Below are 19,365 nucleotides of genomic sequence, written 5' to 3' on the forward strand. Positions count from 1 at the left end.
ATTTCATCATCCTCCCTTGGCCCACAAACCACCATTGTGCATTTGCATTAATCCAAGCCTCTAAATTAAAATCAAGTAGATGTTAATCCATAAGGATTTTCGAGCTCAATAGGACAAGTGACTTCGAAAGTTGAATTGGGTCGGGTCTAGTTGATCAGTTGGTGTCTAGAAAAGTAGTTCAAGAACTACATCTCGAAGAAAGGTGGTTATTTAATTGATTCCATTTGCTGATCTGACCAACTTAGTTTGTGTCTAAGGAAAGCAATGGAGGGGCCCCACCAACCTTACACTTACCTGGCCAATTGGTTAGTTAAGTTCATACTTGGCATGCTTGATGGTGCACTTGGAATAGTTAGGAGCTGTCTAGATCTAGGGTAACCTTAGGATAGAAAGTCCACTTTGTGCTAACTTGTTTGCAAATAACATCTAACTATAACTAATTCTTCTCTCTCTCGTAAATTTAGGAATCTTTGAGTTCTCATTTTTAGAATTCTTCTCTCTCTTTCTTCTTTCATCTTCTCTTATCTTCTCCAAAAAAAATACATAAAAAAAAATCATAAGGGGATTGTTCTGATCTAGACCCCCTAATTGCATATTAGAACAATCAAAGCAATCCAATCTATGCTGGGAATATGGATCTCTATGGTAGAGTAGATGAGCTGTTACATAAATAGATCATCTACTAGCTATCAGACACTCTTCCTCTCCATCTTTTCTTCTTTCACAACAAGTTTGCACAATATGTTCGAGCCCCACTCACTTTGTAAATGAATGTCTAGCCATGCACTAATTTTCTATCATCAATATCAAACCCAAAGAGCTACAGATCAGGAAATAATCCATACCTTAATGCCTACAATCTAGACTGGGGGGCTGAACCCAATTTTTCGTGGAAACCACAACCAGTGGTTATCTCGATAATACAAAGATCTATGTTTGTAGATGTAGCTTATCATAATATGCCCTATTCACAATATCAACCTTCTTCAACTACCTACAGCCCATCATTTGAAGAGAAGATTTTGCAAGCATTAGACAAGATAAAAATCAACAATCAGATCATTTACTCCTCTATGCAATCCTTAACCGAACTACAAATTCAAATTGATCAACCAGCAATCGCATTCAATAGGGAGGAGAAAAGAGAGTTGCCTAGTCAGTCTGAGAGTAATCTAAAGGGACAATACCTGGCTAAAAGTTTTAATATCGTTATAACTTCTCCTGAACAATCGATTATAACTCTCAAACATGAAATGATCATAGAACAACCATGTACAACCAAAAAGACCAACACAGATAATTTGACTGAGGCAGAAACATATAGAAAAGAATCAAAATGATGGGGTGAATCAATTCCATCATCACCCTACCCATTCCTAAGTGCCCTAGAATCATCCATTTCTTTCAATGGGAAGGGAGTACAAATTGATGAAATGATGAAATTAATTAAGACTTCTCAAAAACCACAAATGAATAATATAATAGAGAAAGCTATACCCATAATTCTTCCCAAAGATTCATTAGATCCTATCTGGCTCATTTCGAGATGGATGATTTTGATGTAGATGGATATATCATAGAAATAAATGATCCAGTAGAAACATCCTACTTCCAAACCACCCCATTTTCGATCAAAATCATAAGCCATCACCTAACCCCCCAATAGCTCTCTTATTAGAATCACTACCTGCTTTACAACTGAATCTACTTCCTGATGCACCCACTGACACCCTTCCAATAATCCCTAATCAGGAAGCCCAACTTGTAGGTGTTCTAAAAGCACATAAAAAAGCTGTCGGATGGGATATCTTTGAAATGAGGGGCAACGATATCAAGATTTTTATGACTGATTTTTTTGTAATTAGCACTACTTTCAAGGACTATCTCTAAAATCTTTCTACGGTGCAAAAATGATGCATGAAGAAAGATTTAATATTATTTAGAAAAAGTACCATGCTATAGATCGGGAAGAGATGATGCTGAGACATATTATACCTGAGAAAGAGGTTGCGGTAAAGCAGGTTATAGTTGAAGTAATTCTTAATCTACCATCCTCAATCTCTGCCCAATAAACACAATCCCTTCCTTGTTGTCATCATAAAAATTATAATAATATTTTTAGATCCTGGTGCAACATGCTTGCCAAAAATACTCTATTGGTCCAGGCTAATCATCAAAGTACATTCTATGAATGTTTTACCGCCATGATGATAAGGCCTGCTGATTGACCTTATCATTTTGAAACCTTAAGGGACATATCCAAGTTAGTTCTAAGTGGGACTTCTTTATAGCGTCCGACTAAAGACGTTAAACTTAGCATTTGTTGGGAGGCAACCTAATTTCTTAGGAGTAGTCTTAATAAAAGTCTGACAGAAGACTTTAAACTTAGTGCTCCTGAGAGGTAACCCAATCTTTATATTTCACTTTTATTTTTCTTTTCAGTATTTAGGACCTACTTTAGTTGCTTCATTAAGGATTATCGAAGCCAAGTTGGGGGGAGAACTACATCTACTATCCTCAAGGCCTAGGCTGCGCCAATAACAAATTAAGTTCAGATGAACTCCTTCCTTTTTCCTTCTTTTGATGTATTACACTTTATTTCTCTCCTCCATTGAGGACAATGTTGTTTAAGTTGGAGGGAGAATAACTAATTTAATTGAGTCCTCAAATATAGTTAGAAATAATTTATTTTGTGTACCCAAATTTTATCTTGATTTAAAGTTAATTAGGCATCCTAATCAATGAATGATTAATGGTTTAAATAATTTTAGAGACACTAAAAGATAAATTATTAATGAAACCCAATGAATAGTAGGGTTTAGACCAGACCAAATTTGGAGTGATTTTAGAATTCTCTTCCTATCTATCTCAATGAAGAATCTGCTTCATGGGGATATGGGTAGAAAGGTTGAGGTATGCAAAAATTTCCCTTATTTCTTAAAAAAAGAAAAAAAAGGGTTTAGCATTGTCTTATGGAGTAACTGAGCCTCTTCGTCTCAGTATTATGGTTCACGTCAAAAGGTGGGAAAGCCAAGAGACCTATTATAGGGTCACTCTCACCTCATAGCTTTTCTTAAACTTGAGTCAGTAAACTTGAGGGATGTTCTATATCTAATACCCTAAAACCAACCGATTTGGGAGTCATTGGCTGAAAGCTTACTATAAAAATCAGCTAGAAGGTTCAAGAGACTAAGACATTACGCTAGACTCTTTTTGAAAAAAAAAAAGGATAATAAGGGGACTAAATTATAAGAAGATAATAAACTCCTCTCACATCAAGTTAGAGGACTTAAAGAGTAGAGTGGAGAGTTGGTAAAAGAAGATCTCTAAAAATTTTTATGAATAGCATTCAACCACTAATTGGGTCAAATTAGTAATCCAATGAAATACTTCTTTAATAGTCTAGTCGGATATCAACTGCCTTCAGGAGTGCCTAGAATAACTTTTAATTCAAAGATGAGTCAGTGCGCACATTGTTGATTTATCTATTTTACTTAAAGACGAGTAAAGTTTAAATTGGGTGGTGTGATAAATACTTAAATTAATTCATTAGAGGCATATTATTTTATTTAATTATTTTTTATTTATTAAAAATTTGATGCTCTCTAATCTATTTTATAGGTAATTAGGAGATTGGGCTCATACAATTCAAATTAGATTCAAATTGGCTTAAATTTAGGTAAACCAAGCAACCAACTCAAGGGCTGATCAAATAAGGCAACAAATCTGAGGGCTTGGAAGCAGAGTGCCTCATCCAAAGGATCCAAGCATGAACATGACTTAAAGATCAAGGGTCCAGATTAGAAGATAACTTTTTATCCACATCCAAGTGCGAATACAAAAAATCAATTAATGGCTACCAAGCAAAGCATTAAGATCCAAGGGCTATCAAGGAGAGCCACATCACCCAAAACCCCAATTGAAGGACTCCACACCACTTCCAACCCTTAAGTGCCTCCCCATCTCATGCGCTCAAATATTCCATGCCCATATTTTCTCAACGTGCCCCACTCCTTCCTAATCCTTTCTCATGCTACAAATCTTAGCCCCACTCTTTCTTCTTTTCATCATGCACCACCAAGAATCCTAAAGAGAGAAGGACTCAACGAAACCTAGCGCCCCACTCTTTCTTCTTTTCATCTCACGCCACATATTCCTCGTGCACAACAACTCCTCATGTCCCAAAGTCCGCTCATATATCTACTTCTCACGCTAATCCTCTCTCCCTTTCTCACGCTAAAGACTTCATGCCCCAATCCTTTCATGAATCACAAAACCCTAGAGCCCTCTTTTCCACTCTACAAATACGTCTCAAAGCCTCCATAGCTATGCATGCCCCTTTTGGGGGATCATCTCCCATAAGCCCTAAGCCTCCTATTCCTTCTCCATGCCTCCATCTTTCCCATGGAGCCTCACGCCCCAGAAGTCTAGGGAAGGTCCTAACCCTAACAACCCCTCCTTCTCTTCTTTGCCACCACCATACTCCTCCATAGATCCTTTCTCCATATCCCAAAAAGACTAGAAGAGGTCCTAACCCTAGCATTCCTTCCACCAAATCTAGAAGAGGTTCTAATTCAAGTGCCGCTACCCTTCTTCTCCATTATCTCCATACTTTCATCTACCTTTCTTCCTTGAAGTTCTTAGATCAGACCTTCCAGCCATCCTGCCATTGTCTGCACAGAGGAAGATGAAGGATTGAAAAAAGCAAACCTACCATTGGGTGCAGATAGAAGATTCAACTTGAAGTTAATTATCTTGTATCACACTCGTATCTTTTATTTTATGTGTTGGGTATAAAATACCCCCCAGCCGAAGTTCGTGTCAGGAGTGACCCTCCCGGGACTCTTCTGACATCCGACCTTGGGCGACATCTTTCCGAACCTCTCCGGTGGCTGAGCTTCCGCAATATTCCCAAGTTCTGCCGATGGATAAACTCCCACAGCTTCTTCCACAAGTGTCGACCGGATTCCTCCGACGGACGAACTCCTGCCGCATCTCCCGGGCTTCTCCAGCGATAAGCTTCTTCGGTCGTCTATCAGGCTGCCCCAAGTGCTCTCTGGAGTCTACTGTCGGCCGACCTCCTACAAGGGTCAACCATCCTCCGGACCTCTTCTAGATCTTTTCCAACTGGATTCGATCGACTCCAATCCAAATTTCTTTCAGACTTCGTCAGTTCGTCAGTGGCCGAACTTTACCAACAGCAGATCTCCACGACGGACGGACTCCATCCTACGGCGGTCGACCGCCTTCTGGGTTTCATCCGGGCCCCTACGGGAGCCGGACTTCTTCCCTGAACTCCAACTGCAGGTAGACTTCGTCCGGGCTCCTACGGGAGCAGGACTTCAGCCCTGAACTCTTATTGTAGGTAGACCTCATCTGAATTCTTACAAGGACTGGGCTCTGAGCCCCCACCACAAGCGATCTACTCCGAGCTACCACTACAAGTGGTCTACTTCAAATTTCTACTATGAGCGGTCCACGTCGGATTTCTACTGTAAGCCTCCACCTGAGCTTCTATTGTGAACGAATTCCTTTCGAACTTCTATTGCAGGCAGGCTTCGGTCGAGTTTCCTCAACAAATGATCCCCATCTGGACTTCTACGGGAACCAGACTCCGACTGAACTTCTGTAGCGGACAAATTTCGGACAAACTCCTACGACACATGGGCTCCAGCAGTCAGACCCCTCCAGCGGATGAACCTCTCCAGCGCCATCCGACATCTACTACCGGTCGACCTTCTGTCGGATTCTGCATGAAACCGAACTTCGTCCACAGAAAGCCCCTGACCGAGCTTCTACAGCAGATGACCTTCGCCTGCAGTACTAGCGCCCAAGGCACCCAACGGTAGAAGGCTCGCCAGCGACATCCGAGCCCCTCTTAGACGGAGAGCTACCCCTTTCCACCAGACACCCCAACCAAGCTTCGGCCGACAGGCCTGGACTCCCTGGCAGGCCACAGTAATGGCCACGACTCTGCTCCACTTCCTGTAACAGATCTCACGCGGCTCCATCATGCTCTGGTAAGTCACGATAATGGACATCACTCCACTCTCCACAACAGGCTCCACGTGGTAGGCCACGGCGATGACCATGACTCCACTCCACTACTCTCTGTAACAAACTCCTCATGGCCCCGAACGGCCCACTACCAGGTGGTTACAGACGTCGCTGTCAATCTATTACGCCCTCTGCCTATAAAAAGGGGACCCCCAGATACGTTATTCTCTAAGCTCTAATCTCTATCTCAAAACTCTGTTAAAATTTCCGTTCAAGCACTCCATTCTTGTTGAGGCAGAGAACTGACTTGAGCGTCGGAGGGTCTTACCGGAGCACCCCCAACTCCGGTTTAGACTTTCTTTGCAGGTCCCGGTGGCGACCGCGACTCCCTCGACTCCAGCTTCTCCGACACCAGTGGATTTTTGCACCAACAGGATTGGCGCTAGAGGAAGGGCCTGTGTCTTCACAGTACCCTTGTTCTTAAAGGAGCGCTCAACGGGACCATCTCCGGTCATCTTCTTCGACATCTCCTCCTCCGGTTGCCTGCCTGATCTCCACCTGATGCCTCCCCGAAGGGCATCCACTAGGCAGTCAACGGCCTTCGCGGTCAGATCTCAGCAAGCTCCGCAAGCCCCGACCTCATCTCCAGTTTCCCACGCTCCTCTTCCTCCGGCGACGGCAGTCGGCATGGAGCAGTTCGACCTGCTGGTTCAACAGGTCAGAGGCCTCACCGAAGCAGTGCAGGCCATGCAGCAGCAGCTGCAGCAGCCGCAGGCATCGCTGCGGCTGGAAAGAGCATCGCCGGAGTTCCAGAATCCGACGACCGGGCGGGCCACATGGGTCGGCCGTCCTATCTTTCCCAGAAAAGAAAAACATAAGGCCGAGAGTCCTCTGTCCGATCATGATTCAACCCCCAGAGAGTCCCTGCCTTCGCTCCACCAGAAGACCCTCGAGGCCTGCAATCGAGAGGACCTCCTGGATCAGAGATTCCAGGAGATGAACCGGCGGATCGAAGAGCTCCGTCGCTCTCCCACTGCTTATGGTGAGGACATCTGTACTGACCCTCCTTTCTCTCAAATGATCATGTAGGAACCAATCTCGCCGAACTTCAAGCTCCCCCAATTCGAGAGCTACGACGGGACCTCGGACCCGGTCGATCACCTGGAGGCCTTCTTAAACATGATGCTACTCCATGGCGCGCCAGATGCCATCTTGTGTCGAGCTTTCCCATCTACCTTGAAGGGAGCAACTTCGGCTGTGAAATTTTCTCTATACTTCCTTCATTCGAAACTCGAACTCGAAAGTAGGGGGACTGGTATTGGGTATAAAATACCCTCCAACCGAAGTTCGTGTCAGGAGTGACCCTCCCAGAACTCTTCTGATGTCCGACCTTGGGCGACATCTTTTCGAACCTCTCCGACGGCTGAGCTTCCGCAATATTCCCAAGTTCTGCCGATGGATAAACTCCCACGGCTTCTTCCACAAGTGTCGATCGGATTCCCCCGACGGACGAACTCCTACCGCATCTCCCGGGCTTCTCCAGCGATAAGCTTCTTCGGTCGTCTATCAGGCTGCCCCAAATGCTCTCTGGATTCTACTGTCGGCCGACCTCCTACAAGGGTCAACCGTCCTCCAAACCTCTTCCAGATCTTTTCCAACAAGATTCAATCGACTCCAATCCGAATTTCTTTCAGAACTTCATCAGTTCGTCAGTGGCTGAACTTTTTTAACAGCAGATCTCCATGACCGACGGACTCTATTCAAGTTTCTACGACAATCGACCGCCTTCTGGGTTTCATCCGGGCTCCTACGGGAGCCGGACTTCTTCTCCGAACTCCAACTGTAGGTAGACTTCGTCCGGGCTCCTATGGGAGCCAGACTTCAGCCCTGAGCTCCTATTGCAGGTAGACCTCATCCGAATTCTTACAAGGATTGGGCTCCGAGCCCCTACCACAAGCGATCTACTCCGAGCTACCACTACAAGCGGTTTACTTTGAATTTCTACTACGAGCGGTCCACGTCGGATTTCTACTGTAAGCCTCCACCTGAGCTTCTATTGTGTACGAATTCCTTCTGAACTTCTATTGCAGACAGGCTTCGATCAAGTTTCCTCAACAAATGATCCCCATCCGGACTTCTACGGGAACCAGACTCTGACCGAACTTCTGTAGCAGACAGATTCCGGACGAACTCCTATTACACATGGGCTCCAACAGCCGGACCCCTCCAACGGGTGAACCTCTTCAGCGCCATCCGACATCCACTACCGGTCAACCTTCTGTCGGATTCTGCATGAAACCGAACTTCGTCCACAGAAAGCCCCTGACCGAGCTTCTACAGCAGATGACCTTCGCCTGCAGTACTAGCACCCAAGGCACCCAACGGTAGAAGGCTCGCCAGCGACATCCGAGCCCCTCTTAGATGGAGAGCTACCCCTCTCCACCAGACACCCCAATCGAGCTTCGACCGACAGGCCTGGACTCCCTGGCAGGCCACAGTAATGGCCATGACTCTGCTCCACTTCCTGTAACGGATCTCACGCGGCTCCATCATGCTCTGGCAAGTCACGACAACGGACATCACTCCACTCTCCACAACAGGCTCCATGTGGCAAGCCACGGTGATGACCACGACTCCACTCCACTACTCTCCGTAACAAACTCGTCATGGCCCCGAATGGCCCACTACCAGGCGGTTATAGACGTCGCTGTCAATCTATTACGCCCTCCGCCTATAAAAAGGGGACCCCCAGATATGTTATTCTCTAAGCTCTAATCTCTATCTTAAAACTCTGCTAAAATTTTCATTCGAGCACTCCATTCTTGTTGAGGTAGAGAACTGACTTGAGCGTCGGAGGGTCTTGCCGGAGCACCCCCAACTCCGGTTTAGACTTTCTTTGTAGGTCCCAACGGCGACCGCGACTCCCTCGACTCCAGCTTCTCCGATGCCGGTAGATTTTTGCACCAACATTATGTATGCTTTATTAGATTAATAAAAAATCTTTTTATTATAATTTTCTTGTCCCTTTATTAGTTTCTCTCAATTTATTTTTTTTTATTTTTAAAACAATCAGACTTAGATTCCTGCAGATACAATCCCGACTCACCCTATCTACATAGTAGTGAGTAGGATAAATTTTGGTGTGCTACGATATGCATTGCTGACCATTGTGCTATCCTTGATCTCACAGGTCAATCCATCTAGCAGGTGAATAGTGCCCTCACTGCTCTCTAGAGAATCAAACAGATCTTCTTTACAACATACACGATGTGAATAAGTATAATCCAAAATCCACTAGGAGAAGAAGTAGATACCTCATCAGTCATCAGAAAAATATCATCAGTCTTCTATATCGCTACTTACCATCACCATAGTAGCTTTCATTCGATCTCTGAGCTGTGAGCAATCTCTGACCCAATGCCCTAACTCATCACATTTGTAGCATCTGATCTTGCTCGAGTCCCTTGGCCTGGACTTGGACCCCCCCATATTGTGATCCTCTATCATTTCATCTTCTACCACCACCACCTCCAGTCATCACTAAAGCTGAGTCACCACCAGAACTCGAAATTCGATTCTCCCATCTGAGAATCTCATTCTAAAATAGTGCAAAAGTAACCTCGTCCATCTTGATGGTGGTCTTCCCTATTAGAAAAGTAGTCATAAAAAACTCAAAGAAGGGGGGAAGCGATGAAAGCAAGACCAATACCCTGGTCTTCTCCTCAATCTTCTCACCAATGATGAGGAGATCGGTAAGGATCTTCTGAAAGTTGCTAAGATGCTCCTACATGCTCTATCCCTTGCTCATCTAATGCTGGTAGAACTACTTCCAGAGGAAGAATATATGGTGAGTGACTTTGCCATGACATCTCCTCGAGCTTCATCCATATCACCATCGGAGAAGTCTCGCAAAGCATATAGATCACCACATCATCCATCAAGTACAAGTGGATCGTACTCACCACCTGCATTTAGAGTCATTTTCAATCTTTCACCTCCATGGTAGTCAGCTTCTCCTTACATAAGAGAGCATCGATCAACCTCTGTTGGATGAGCACATCCTCCACCCACATTTGTCATAGGGTGAAATTGCTCTTCCCATCATATATGTTAATCTCCTCCTTGATTGAGCCTGATTTCTTCATCTTCTTCAATCTTGATCACCACCTGTACTCTGGTACCATCAGACTCTGATATCAATTGTTGGAGATCTGGTACCACTTGTTACGATAGAAAGAAAGAAGAAATAAAAGAGACACAATCAAATACGTGGATTAGACCAATGTCTACCTCCATGGGGTATGCAAAGGCTTCACTATGAAAGAAAATAATTACAAGAAAAGACTACACACTCTCAACTCTCATATATCTCTTTTTCAACTAGAAGCTCTCAACTCTCATCCCTTACAAAAGCTCTCACAAAATCCCTCAAAGAGACTCAGGCCTATCAATTCAGGATCTTCTAATGTCCCTGGATACTTCCTGTTGCTCTGAACCACCACCTCAAAACACTCACTACAGACTCAAGACATTCTGCTCTCTTCACGGGCCATTAGGTCCTTTTATGGGGAAATAAAACCAACCTGAATTGAAAATAGAGCTTCAAAAGGAGTCAACCACCCTTTCCAACCGTTGTATCTTCACCACAATGCTCCCTGGCCCTTGGATCGTGCAAAAATCTTCTCGAATCACATCTCGACTATTGGATCATGTTGTGAACCATGATTTTTGGCCCATGGATTGCACCGATCCATGGCACTCATGTGGATCATAAAATACCATGCGATCCACAGTGGACCACATCCAACTCCACATGTAGGGCAACATCGCATGGGTGCATGTGTGTCCTGGGGCACACACCCACATGCTCGCACTGGGCCACACCCATGCGCGCTTGGTCCTCGTGCTGTAGGCCCTGCTAGGTCATGCATTATAGGCCTGGGCCATGCATCCCATGGGCCACGTCGTGTTGCGGGTCTCGTGTGTTGCATCTTCGAGCCTCTGCTGCATCGTGATTTCTCCTATGGGCTTCTTTGTCTTAGATTTTTCTCCAGTGGATCGAATTCGAGGCTCCAAAGTCCCAATAGTGTTGAAGATGTTCAACATGGAGGCAAGCAAAAGAGATTACTTGCCTGTGAACCATGGCATACGTCTCTCCAAAAAAATATCCCAAGACACCTAAGGAGAGAAAGAGAATGAGTGAAATCTCTTATGCTTTGACTGTGGGATCAATCATGTATGCCATGCTATATACCAAGCCTAATGTAGCTTATACTTTGGACAAAACTAGTAGATTTCAGGCTGATCTAAGAGAAGATCATTAGGAAGCTATGAAAAATATTCTTAAGTTTCTAAGAAGGACTAAAGATATTTTTCTTGTATATGAAGGATCAAAGTTGAAACTAGAAGGCTATGTTAGATGTATGCCCTTGAAGCCAATTGAACTGATACATTAATTTTTTTAAGGATATAATTTCATACTTAACCTAATTATTTAGAGCAGTTTGTTACCATTCATGTAGTGTATGTGCCCATAAATCATCCAGGGAGTTAATAAAATGATGATATATATTCTAAAGAGTTGAGAATTTGATGCATGTGTCATTGATGGTTAATTTTCAAATTACTTCCGATTGATGGATCATCATAGAGACAGTGATTGATCTGATTAGATTGGTGCATGGATCATTTCTTAGTATAGACAAGTCTCGAATTTACAATGTAGGGACACTGGAGCAAGAGTACAAATATTTGTTAGAGAACAAAAGTTCCAAGCATGATCAACACGAGAAGTCACTTAGATATTTACTCACTCGTCAATGACTTTTTGGATGCTATAGTAGTGTGAATGGTTTTTCGACCTACAATGCCTCAGTTGTTTATAATGAGATTGCTGTAGTTTGATTACATCATAACTCGATTTTCTAGTCATACAGAATCTTGAGATGTATGTTGGCTGCAGTAGGTTCATTATAGAAATAGAATATATGCATAGATAGGATCTATCGACCTTAGTAGAAAAGAAAAAATCCTATGTGATTTGCGAGACTAAGTTTAAAAAGTCTTCGACCAAAGCAAGTATGAGAAAAGAATTTTCACAAAAATTCATAAATGAACTCAATTTGAACCAATCTTGCATATGACAGACGATGAGATTTGATGAGTTTTTCATAACCTCCATCTAGTTGGGACTCATGATAGAAGGATTTAATCAAACGATAACTATACCTAGAGGTTCATTACTCTCATTCCACTAGATTGCCATCACATGCTGTTAGATGTCACTGGTGGATTGTGGGACCAACGATAATTATTTTGATAATCAATAATTTTCATTTGATGAATTAGAATTATTCCAATCCATTAAAAAGAGTTTTAATGTTATTTTGATGGAGATCAAAATATATCTCACTATCAGATAAAATAGAATCTATGGGATTATACACAAAAGAGATCCTGACTGATTGAAATATTCAATTATGATTTCAAATCGTAAAAGGATCCAATTATCAATTTAATTGATGATTGGACTAACATATAAAAATTACATGAAGGACTTGCTAAGAGTTAGTAAGAAATAGAAAACTTAATTACAATTATTACTAATTATTTGATTTGATCAAATATGGGTCAAATTAAATCAGATTTAATTGGATTGGATTTGGTTTATTGGGTTTTCTAATCCAAATAAGATTCGAGCTTAATTCCAAATTGTGTTTGACTCAATTTAGATTTGAATTGGATTCAAATCAGATTGAAATTAAGTTAGGATTCCAGAGTCTCATTAAACTGGGACTCTCTTCTCTTATCCACACCTTATATGGGACACCCAACCAAACTTACCGGTGCATTTTGCATGGAGAAAAAAGTGGCGCAAGAAAGGATGGTGCAAAGAGACAAAGGGATGGGGCAACACATTCAAGAGTCCTCTTATAAGGACTCTTAACAACCCTAACAAACCCTATTTGACAAGGTTTAAAAAGGGGGTGCCTCCTTTTGATATCACATGATGATTTATGAGAAGTGTGGCATGAAGAAAAGAGAGAAAAAGGTGGAGGCATGTGATGGTTTTGTGAGGCATACAAAAGAGAGGAAAAGGGAGGGGCACTCCATGTGATGGATGCCTCACCCTCTCCCTCTTCCTACGTCCATAAGAAGGATGTGATTCCTCTCCCTTCCTCTCTTCTTACATTCATGAGATGGACAGCTTTCTCTCTTTCTTGGTCTAAGAGTTGGATGCCTCATCTCTCTCCTTCTCCATATTTAGTCCAAGAGTTGGATGAAAAAGTAAGAAATGAGATTTGATCTTTTGTTCTTTTTTCCAAATCTTTTTTTCTCTTGAAAAGAGAAAGAGAAAAAAAATTAGATCTGATCTGATTTCTTAATTCTCCTATAAATCTCTTTGACTCCCTCGAGAAGAAAATTAAAAGAGATAAAAGATTCGATAGTCCAAGGAGTGATCTCTTTAAGAGAGCTAGCATCTCAGTGAGATCGAGATCTCCTGATCAAATCAGTCTCATGTGGATATATATAGAGGTTGGACACTTGTGCGGCTTCAAAGAACCTTAAAGATATCCATGGATCAATAGATCATGGCTTCAATGGACCTTAAAGATATCCAGAAATCATCGAATCATGGTGAAGATCTACCCACACAAAGGTAAAAATTTGATTTTTATTTTTGCATAAGTCTTAATCTTGTATATATGATGATGTCTGGCTTTATGTTGAGATATAATCTCTATACATGCTTGATTAGATTAGATCTAATAAGAGATTTTTTTTAATATTATTTTGACACAAGGTTGCCCTGAAATAACGTCGATATGTTATGTTGCATGGTTGTCCTAGAATGATATTAAAAAGTTTTGAAATTTTTTTCCACCTCATGTTCCAAATGAAATCTTTGCATACATATCGGATCATCATGTGATGGTATTTTCTAACAGACTATACAAATTTTAGTTTTCAATCTGATCCAGATGATAGCAAGTCTATTTCAAGGATATATGTTTACGCTAAATGGAGTAGTGAGTTGGAAGAGTTCCAAACAGCAAACTGTAGTTAACTCAACCATAGAGTTAGAATACATTGTTGTTAGTGAAGCTACCAAGGAAGCTATCTGGATGAAAAAATTTATCACAAAATTAGATGTGGTTCTCGAGATAGAACAACCGGTGTCAGTTTATTATGATAACACTGGGGTCATTACTCAAGCCAAAGAACCTAGGTCTCATCATAAGCCCAAGCACATCCTCAGACGCTTCACCTTGTTTGAGATTTTATCGAGAGACAAGATGTTGTAATAAAATGAGTTGATACTAAGAACAATATAGTAGACCCATTTACTAAGATCATACCACAACAGTTGTTTAATCACCATCTCAATTGTATGGGATTGAGATACAAAGGCAATTAAAAGAATAGTGTCCTACAAGCCAATCGCATAAGTAATGCGATAAGATTTTTCTTTATAATCTTCCAACTAATGTATGACATTTATAATAAATGAGGTATTGATTCATCATTATAGCTATATTTTATTATGTTTAAGATTATGATGAACCCCATAGATTAGAACAATAATTTTAGAACCATGAAGAGTTTATGCCTGTGAAACTTAAAATCTTAAAATCTTAATCTAAAACATTCTTGATTGTAAGAACATTGAGTCGGAGATCAATATTCTAGAAAGATTGGCACATTTTATATATGCTCAATGGAGAGAGAAGCTAATTTCACAAGTCACTTGTGTGGGATACTAATACAAGAATGTGAGTATTCATCCGGGAATGAGTTCACAGAATTGACGCAACAATAGAGGACATCTTATAGAGCCTTACTTGCATGTCAAAAGATGATTCTCTAAGTGGGAGTTATGCAAGTGATCCTTAGATCTGAGACCACCATAGAATCTTATGCACATGAATCCATATTTTGATTCATACCTAGACATGATATAAAGATATGCATGGGATACTTTGGATATGGTGGCATATGTATGAAGATTGTGTCAGTCAATAAAAAATCGATTACTCCAAGTAAGAGGAGATGATATCCTATGCATTCTCATCTCTAGATGACTCAAAAAGTCTTTGGCCAAAATAAGATGAAGATTAGAAAAAAATTTTAATACTTCATCATTAGAGTCATCACTGATTGATGGAGAATCGATATAAAAATATAGTTGAGTTTGACATAATTCCATACTCATGAATATATTTAGGATGCAAGGATGATCGAGGGATTGAATTATGTAGTAACTTGCCACTAAAGAGAATATTTGATATGTCTATCAAATTTCATATCTTTTGGATAGTCATGATATATTTCTAGATGTCAATCTTGACTTGTAAGTTTGATTGAATTAAAGTATTTAATTTGATCTCCAAAGAGAAAGAGTTCTAATTGCTGAACTCAGGTTGACATGTTTCAGACCCTAATTGATTAGAAGGGTTCTAAGCAAATCAGATCAAACATACATCTGACCCTACTACTAGCTAGATGTGAAATCCAATGGATCACACACATTAAGAAATTGATCAAAGATCCATTTGATATGGTTGATTGGAATTTTGGATCCAATCAAGTTCCCGATAAGCATGCTAGCATGTGTGGAAACCCTATCTCTTTGAATTGAATTTGAATTTTGTTTGAATCTTACTTCTTGATCAAACCAAATTGAGTCAAGACTTAATTTGGATTTGGATTAGGATGTGGCTGCTTTGGATGGTGCCACATAGCCTCAATGGGTGCCATAGGATAGAGTCCTAACTAGGCAGGACTCTTGGCGTGCAAAATTGATGGGCGTGTGCTATGGTGCATGGAGGACTAAGAGTCCTTCTGCTTTGGGATTAAGACCCCTATGGTAGCCCATATCACCCTCCACTCTCTGGCACACATCTCAAAGGTTGAGATGTATTTTTTTGAACTTATTTTGGCATGGAGAAATTTTGGAATGAAGGGGCACGTGCATGAAGGAAAGAAATGCGACTCACACAGTGTTGGGTTTCAGATCATTCCAAAAATCTCTTTCTAAGTCCCCTCCTAGCCTAAAGCAAGACTTTCCTTTCTCTCCCTAGTCTTAGGATAAGGCCTTTTGTATTTAAGACAAGCCTTGTTTTGGTCTAGACAAGGGTAAAAGAGGTCCTGATGGAGAGGTTTAGAAATCCAAAAGAGAGTCTTCAAAAGGATGAAGTCAGGGTTTTGAAGAACCTGACCGGTGCGAGGCTATTCAAGTTCTAGGGGCTAGAACTCTTGAAGCAAGGTTTAAATGGGAGCACTATCCTTAGATTCGATTCCTGTATGGATCACTATTAGAGAGTAGACACTTGTGTGTCTTGTGAAAATAATACTTCACCAGATCAGAATTTAAAAGGTATGCTTCCTAATTCTTCTTATATATTTATGCTTGATTGTTATTATCAAGGAATTTTGGGTTCTAGGATTTTGGTGCACTTGGGTGTTTAAATGAAAAAAAAATTAAACACCTAAACCTTCTACTGCACCATCAGAACCATATAGAAAATAGAGATAGATAGAAGAGGTGCAGGATTTCCCTGAGAAGGGAATCAATAAAGGTTGAGAAAGGTTCTTGATCCATTCCTGTGCAAAGCATGATCTGCAAAGAGGAAAAGCTGAAATATTTTAGAAAGATTTTTCAACAACATGAAACAAGAAATTCACCATCAGAAGAAGGATCTCTACAAGGCAGCTAGCATCCTGGTGAGATCAAACACCTTTGATTAAATTATAACCTCGTGTGGATATACCTATATAGGTCAGACACTTATGTAGCCTCAAAAAGGACCAAGAAGACATCCACAGTCATTAAATTGTAGTGTTGATTTGTCACTGCAAAGATGATGATTTGATCTCACTTTAATATATTAATCTTTATCTTAACAACTATGAGAGATCCGAGTTGATTCAAGATAAGATCTGATATTTTAATTAAAAATTAATTTCATATATTCCTTCCGCTATGCATATCAACCCCAATTTCTAACATACCCCCTTCCGCATCTTTCCTCCCTCCTTGCTCTTCAATGCCACCTATAGCTCGAAAATCAACCTCTGCTGGTCGGTGATAATCCTCTAGAGCTCCATCTTCTTATCATCCTCTTGAGCCCTCTTCATCTTGGCCTCCATAGAGATATTCCAATATTTATGCATGAGCTACAACTAAAGATAAATAGGCAACAAATAGATGGATTAGTAATAAATTTTAAAAAATAAATAATATGAGAGGTCAATACCATGGTAGTGCTACATGCACTATTAGATATAGTTCTCTTCCTAGCTGCCCTAGTCATTCCACCTTCATCCCGCTCTGTTTGGCAGCTGGAAGGTCCCATCTCAAGGAGCAATACCTCATCCTGTATCACTCAAAGTGCATCTCTAATCTGAAAATGAAAAGAAAACTGTTGATTCCCTAGTCTTACAAAAGAAATAAACAATACCAAACATCAAAATAATAATATATCTGTCTCTTTTAGGCCCTTCAAAACCTCTCTACAATGGGCCCATTTTTTGAACTAGGGTTTCTCCCAGTTCAGGATTTGAGGACCCAATCATAAATTGATGGTTTGACTACGTCGATTCTCTCAAAAAGTCAAATCTAAAAAAAATCAATCAATTATAAGGCGACATAATCAATAATTATATATACAAATTCAAAATGATAATCCTTATGAAATATATAGATAAAGAAATAACTTAATATCTTTCTTACTATCAAAATTGTAATGCAACCATTAACATAACCGGTGCACTCCTCTGCACCTCTCTCCCTTCTCTTATATTTTTAATGTTGGAAAATATATCCCAAAGCTAATCGTAAGCCTATTGTTGTGCTCATACTTGTAAAAATGTATATGAATTTTCATTAAGAAAAGTTATTTGATTTTTTCATCATATTTTATCCATCTTATTTGAACTCCCGTATTGTGATGATGTCCTTAGAACTATAATTAATTGACAAAGGAGAATTTATTATTTAGTCCTTAAAAGTATTCGCGACCCAATAATATGCTGTTAATAGGACGATAACAATATCGAGTATAGGTCATTGTGTGCCATATGAGTTGGTTATCCTCTTAACCGAATGTAGAGATACTAGTATGGCATACAGATAGAATGTAGGAGTACATTCGCATCGAATGTGACCATTTGCCAAGCACTCTGCTGTCAAAAGTAGCTCGTAAAGGGTATGGATATAAGTGTTCCTAAGTCTTGAGATCACCATAGTGACTTATAAGCAATTGACTGTACTTTAGTATCGGATCATCTGAGTTTCTAATTCAATGATGAAAGGCTACTGAGTGCAGTAAAGTACTTATCAAGTCGGTGTGTGAGTCAAGATGGAATTGATCCCACTGAATTAGTAGGAGATATGCATCAGTGTATTTCAATTTAGTAAAACTTTGGTCAGGATAATCTATATGATGGATTTGAAAGATTAAAATACAATGTAGTCGACTATATTAGGGTTGACAGTCAAACTCTAGGTCACCTTGAGCATTAGGGTCAAAGAAATGAATTATACGATAACCATGTACCAATAGGTTCTGAATGTTGCTTTGCAATCTTTCGACCTATTCGGATGTCGGGTGCCATTGCTAGATGGTTACATCGATTAGTATAAAAAATTATTTTTATACTACCAGCTTAGATTCAAACTTATAGGGTCACACACATTAGAAGATTTGAAAAGATCTGATAGCTGAAGAGTCCAATTAGATTGTTGGTGAGGAGTCCTACTGGGACTGAGACTCTGGAGGAGAGTCTCACTGGATTGAGACTCTACTATTAATGAAGAATTAATTAATAATTAGATTACTAATTGACTTAATTTGATTGAGTAAAGAGCTTTGGATTAAGTCTAATTGAATTAGATTCAGTTTGACTTGGATTGGGTTTAATTTGATTAAGCCTGATTGCAAGGGATATTTGATGCTGATTTGATCAGGCTTGGGCTCGACTAATTTCTAATTGCATTAGAAATTTTTTGAGATAATTAAGTTTTTAATTTGATTAGGTTCATTTCTATCATTGTGTTTAAATCAGATTTGATTTGATTTAGAATTAATTTGAAAATAAAGAGTCCAAGCCAACAGAGACTCTATCTCTTTTTCCTTGCTCCACCCTAGACCCATCCACCTGATCTCAATGCCAAATTGGACTTGGCTTGAGATTTTTGGCATTAAGAGAGAGAGAGCTCAATAAGGACGGGCAGCAATGCATGCTAAGTCATGATCTTATCTCCTGTCTAATTTCAATGCGATCTTAATTAGAGATAAGGAGATAAGAAGGAAAGAGATTTTTCAAACTAAAAAAAGAAGGGTGGCACCCATTGATTTTTTTCTA

This window comes from Elaeis guineensis, chromosome 1 (genome assembly GCF_000442705.2).
Source record: "Elaeis guineensis isolate ETL-2024a chromosome 1, EG11, whole genome shotgun sequence".
Taxonomy (NCBI): Eukaryota; Viridiplantae; Streptophyta; class Magnoliopsida; order Arecales; family Arecaceae; genus Elaeis; species Elaeis guineensis.